Genomic DNA, 6,000 nt, shown 5'->3' with positions numbered 1-6,000 from the left:
CCTGATAACTCTGCCCTCATTTGTCTTGTAATAAAAACTTCTCATTCTTCTTCTTCTTTTTTTTTTTTTTGCCACATAGCATCTGAGTTAGATATGCGGATGATACCACTCTAATGGCAGAGGCAAAAAGGAACTAAAGAACCTCTTGATAAGGGTGAAGGAGGAGAGTGAAAAAGCTTACTTAAAACTAAATATTAAAAAAACTAAGACCATGGAATCTGGCCCCACTACTTCATGGCAAAGAGAAGGGGAAAAGGTAGAAGCAGTGACAGATTTCCTCTTCCTGGGCTCTAAAATCACTGCTGATGGTGACTGCAGCCATGAAATTAGAAGACGATTGCTTCTTGGCAGGAAAGCTATGACAAACCTAGACAGTCTGTTAAAAAAACAAAGGCATCACTTTGCTGACAAATGTCTGTATAGCTAAGGCTATAGTCTTTCCAGTAGTCATGTATGGTTGTGAGAGGTGAACTGTAAAGAAGGCAGAATGCTGAAGAATTGATGCCTTCAAACTGTGGTGCTGGAGAAGACTCTTGAGATTCCCTTGGACAGCAAGGAGATCAAACCAGTCAATCTTACAGGAAATCAACCCTGAATACTCATAGGAAGAACTGATGCTGAAGCTGAAGCTCCAATATTTTGGTCACCTGATGCAAACAGCTGACTCACTGAAAAAGACCCTGATCTTGGGAAAGATTGAAGGCAGGAGATGAGATGGCTGGATGGCATCACCAATGCAATAGACGTGAACTTGAGCAAACTTCGGGAGATGGTGAGGGACAGAGAGGCCTGTTGTGCTGCAGTCCATGAGGTAGTGAAGAGTCAGACACAATAGGGCAACTAATCAACAACAACAGCATCTGAATCCCCTACTTGTGTTTGAAATATTCCCCGTTCTTATGGGACAGAGGTTTCCATCTCCACAGAAACTGAAAGTGCCAGCTACTAACTTTCTCACCTCCCTTGTGGTCAGAGAATGTGCACATGATTTACAATCTGCCAGGCACCTCTTCCCTGGTGCCTCAGATGGTAAAATCATCTGCTTGCAGTGCTGGAGACCCAGGTTCAATCCCTGGGTCAGGGAGATTCCCTGGAAAAGGAACTGGCAGCCCACTCCAGTATTCTTGCCTAGGAAAATTCCATGGATGGAGGGTCCGTGGGATCACAAAGAGTCTGACATGACTGAGCGACTTCGCTTTCACTTTCACTTTCAGGCACCTCTACCCCAGTTTACAAATTAGAAGTTAATGGCACTGAAGAGCATGGATTTGGAGGGGGAGGGTTGGCAGAACTCTGACAATGTGTAGCAGTAGGCACGGCACCTAACATCAGTTCTAGAGACAATTGTTTAGTCATTAAGTTGTGTCTGACTCTTTACGACTCCATGGACTGTAGGCCCCAGGCCCCTCTGTCCATGGATTTCTCAGGAAGAATTCTGGAGTGAGTTGCCATTTCCTTCTCCAGGGGATCTTCCCAACCCAGGGATTGAACCTGTGTCTCCTGCATTGGTGGGCAGATTCTTTACCACTGAGCTATGAGGGTAGCCCTCTCGAGGCAACAGTGCCAGTAGTTATAGCGATAGTGGTACGGACAGTTAGCTGGAATGTCTGTGCTAGTTCCTTTCCAGCCTAGTTCTGTGTGATTTAGAAAATTGTTCCTGGATGCATGGTCTCTGCAACTGGTTTTTAAACCTTCCAAGAGACTTTATGTACTAACCAATAACTCTTTAATAAATTCCTTTTCTGTTTAAATAAGCCAGAGTCTGTTTCTATTGTTTACGACCAAGAATGTTGACTGATGTAATACCCTCTCTGCTCTCTCCAACAGCGCTTTGTATATATGAGTTTGTTAAGCAAATATTTCCTCCTGTATACTCCAATTCGGAGAAGGCAGTGGCACCCCACTCCAGTACTCTTGCCTGGAAAATCCCATGGACAGAGGAGCCTGGTGGGCTGCAGTCCATGGGGTCACTAAGAGTCGGACACGACTGAAGCAACTTAGCAGCAGGTCCATTTAGTTTATAGTGTTGTTCAAATCCACTGTTTCCATATCAATTCTCTGACCTATCCAGTATTAAAGTTTTCAATTATTATTGTACTGTTGTTTCTTTCTCCTTTTAGTTCTGTTAGTATTTGCTTTATATATTTAGATGCTCTGATGTTGAGTGCAAAAATATTTAGATAATTAATGTTTTGAAATATATCTAAGCAATGCTTTGTTTCAAAAAAGAAAGTATATAAACATACAAACAATATGGCAAAATCAAACAAGTTAAAAATAAGAAAATCAGTTAAAAGAGAGAGGCGAGGCAAGTTTCATACTGTCCTAATGCATAAAGCAAACCAACTCCTTAGGAATGCAAAACTATGCTTGAATTCAAACCAGAAAATAATTTTGTTATCGAGTCATCATAGGCAAGATTCTATATATGGTGGTATGCCTTAATCCAGGAGTAGATTTCAGTGCATCTGGAGAAATGTATGAATTACAAATCCTTTAGGCACTCCTTCTAAGTGTTTCTTTAACCTGAGCTTTTGAAAAATAGCGAACAACTCTTAATTTAGGACTAACCCCCTGAGAATACAGTACAGCTATTCATTGTCAATAATTAAATACAGAGCCTTATGTTTTAACAGTCAGCAGAGCTGGGGATAGCACTGATGTTTTCTGTCTGTACGGAAAGTGATTCCACCTGGTACTTGGAGTTGCACCAAAGAAATAAAGTACTACGAATAAAATGAGACTGTTTTTAGAAACTCATTTGTGTTCCTTCTAAACTATAGACAAATGGATAACTGATATTCTAGAGTACCACACCATAAAGCATGGCAACGATAATTTACCATCTGGAAAACGGTAAATACCACCACCACACATTGCCATTAAAATGTTTTTTATACTAAAATATCCATACAGCATCAAGCTGTAAGTACTATTATTTTCGTATTATAGAATAGTCCCGACACTTGGCCTGTGTTTTGAATATAATATTGGTCCAAGATGGCTAGAGTGACAATTTATCAAGTATGAAAGTGGCATTTTAAATGATATATCTGGTAAGCAACACATAAGGGAAGTTTCAAATTTTTATAGCACAGAGGAAGCAGTATTTTTTAAATGAAATAGCCCACACTGCAAACATTTCAGAACTATAGTGAGATGGCCAAGTCGTTAGAAGTAAGGCTCTTCATCAGTTCTGGAATATCCTTGGTTATTGTTTCAAGTATTGCCTCTGCTCCATTCTATTCTTCTCCTTTGTCCTTTGGGAACTCTGATTAAATTAATTAAATCTCCTGGTCTCCATGTTTCTTAACTTTTCTTCTGTATTTCCTATCTTTTTTTCGTGTGTGTCTGTCTATGCTACCTTCTATGTCACTTCTTCTAAAATATCTTCCAACTTGATTTTATATTTATCCACTCATTTTGAAATTTCACATACTGTATTCATTTCTGTACAATACTGTTTCTTTTTCAAATCTGTACAGTCACTTTTTGGAATATTCATTTATTTTCCATTTTTATTTCTTGAAATATAGTAAGTCGGGTTTTAAAAAGAACCTCTGCTGGATACCAGTATCTGCTGTATTTTATTTCTGCAGTTTTTTTCATGAGATCTTTTCTGTGTGTGTGTGTTCACTGTGCACTGCTTAAGTATTATGTGAAACAGTTCTTCCAGGTCTAGGATGAATGTTCCTTCTTTCAGAGAGAATTTTCTTCTACCATTTCAGGACCAAATTACCAAGTTCATGGCTCCATGTTCCCTGGACCATCCAAATCCAGATCTAAAATTCCTGGGGATTATGAGTCCACAGCCACATTTCTCAAGGAGGAGTTTCTCCCCTATTCTATTGACAAGTGTTCCTTTTGGTGCCAGAATAACATTCCCCTTCAGTACCCTGGATATGTGAGAGGGTAGATATATTGCAGGCTTTCTTTTACTCTGAAAGTGACATTGCTTCAATGGGGAAGACTGTTAGACTCCCCATCTTGGCCAGGCCCTGGGTATTGACCTCTGATTCCTGCATGCATGAAACTGCTAAAACCAAAGCACAAATCTGCATGGACAGTAAGTTCCTTCAGAATAAAAGCATCTTAGGTGCATCCATTGCCTGCTTACCTCTCTAGATTCTCTTGTTTTCTCAGATTTTGATGCATAATTTCCTTACTACCTTGAGAGCTCTACATTGATTTTTAAGGGGAAAAAGTTAATATTGTTTGCTAATATTTTTAGGTTCTTTGTGGAAGGGTTGAGAATAGAAAAAATAATACAACTTTAAAAAGAGGAGAGGTTTTCTTTTCTTCTAATGTCTGTGTCTTGGTAACAGAGAACTGCTGGTCCCACCAAATCGAGTAGTATTCACACCACTTCAGTTTCTTGGAAGAGTTTATATCGAATTGGCATATTTTCTTCCTTAAATGTTTGGTAGAATTCACCAGGGAAGCTATGTGTGTAGGAATATGTGCCTGAGATTTTCTTTGTGGGAAAGTTTTTAATTACAAATTCAATTTCTTTAATAGATACACATACATTTAGGTTATCTGTTTCTTCTTAGATGAGCTGTGGCAGTCTGACTTTCAAAGAATTCATCCGTGTCACCTAAATTGTCAGATTTATTGGCATAAAGTTGCTCATTCTTTTCATCCCATTGTAACATCTGAAGACTGCATTAGTGTCTCCTCTCTCATTCCAAATGTTGTTAACTTGTATCCTTTTTCTTTTTCTAATCAGTCTGGCTAGGGGCTTATTAATTCTTTCAAAAATTTTCCCAAAGAGACAAATTTTCCTGGATTTTGTCTATTGTTTGTATCTTCTATGTCTTCCATTTATTTATTTGGCCATGCTGTGCTGATGCAGGATCTTAGTTCCCTGCCCAGGGATCAAACTCAGGCCCCCTGCAGTGAAAGCATAGAGTCCAAACCTCTAGACCATCAGAGAAGTCCCACTGGTTGGTTCTTCTACTTATTTTGAGTTTGTCTTTTCATAATTTCTTATGGTAAAAGCTGAAGTCACTGAATTGAGGCCTTTCTTATTTTCTAACATAAATATTTAGCACTGTAAATTTCTAACTATAGAATTAGTTGCATCTAATGAATTTGATTGTGTTTTCATTTTCATTCAGTTAAAAATGTTGTCCTTCAGTTCAAATCCTTCTTGATTTCTCCTTTCACACTCAAACAATATGATCAATAATGCTTAAGTCTATACCTTTAACCATTATGCTAAACTGCTTTCACCATGTGATTCAAGTCAGGTAAGCACAGTAAGGGAAGATTTCACAGATGATGCAAGGTGAGTCCAAGCTTAGAAGAGGGCTAAGAGTTGGATAAATAAAATTGGGAAGAAATTTTCAATGTGGGGTATGGTGAAATACTGCTTGGAAAAGTATAGTGTGGGATGGTGGCGATGGTGTACAACAATGTAAATTGCTTAATGCCACTGAATTGTCAACTTAAAATAGTTAAAATGGTAACTTTTATGTTATGTGTATTTTACCGAAGTTTTTTAAAAGTATAGTGTACATGTTGATTCATAAGTGTAGGGGTAAATTAATCTGACAAAGTTAAAGTTTTATTGGGGGAGTAAATGTAATGAAGCTGTCTATGTTAATTTAGAACAAAGTAAGTATGAACTTTTAATTATAGTAGAAGGTCTTGGGGAATCATTGAAAATTTTGGAAGATGGAAAACATATGAAATTTGCAACTTCAATGTGTTAAGTTGTGCTATATGAGAAATTAACTGACGTGGAGCAAGGCTGGAGTCAAGAGAACAAATGCAACTCGGTTTGCACGCATCTGTGTTCAGTTGCTAAGTCATGTCTGACTCTGCAACCTGTGGACTGTAGCCCACCAGGCTCCCCTGTCCATGGGATTTCCCAAGCAAGAATACTGAAGTGGGTTGCCATTTCCTTCTCCAGGGGATCCTCCAGACCCAGGGATTGAACCCCTGTCTCCTGCAGCCGCAGGAGGGTTCTTTACCACTGAGCTATCAAGGAAGTCC

This window comes from Bos taurus, chromosome 10 (assembly GCF_002263795.3).
Source record: "Bos taurus isolate L1 Dominette 01449 registration number 42190680 breed Hereford chromosome 10, ARS-UCD2.0, whole genome shotgun sequence".
NCBI classification, from domain to species: Eukaryota; Metazoa; Chordata; class Mammalia; order Artiodactyla; family Bovidae; genus Bos; species Bos taurus.
Note: the sequence above shows the minus strand (reverse complement) of the source record.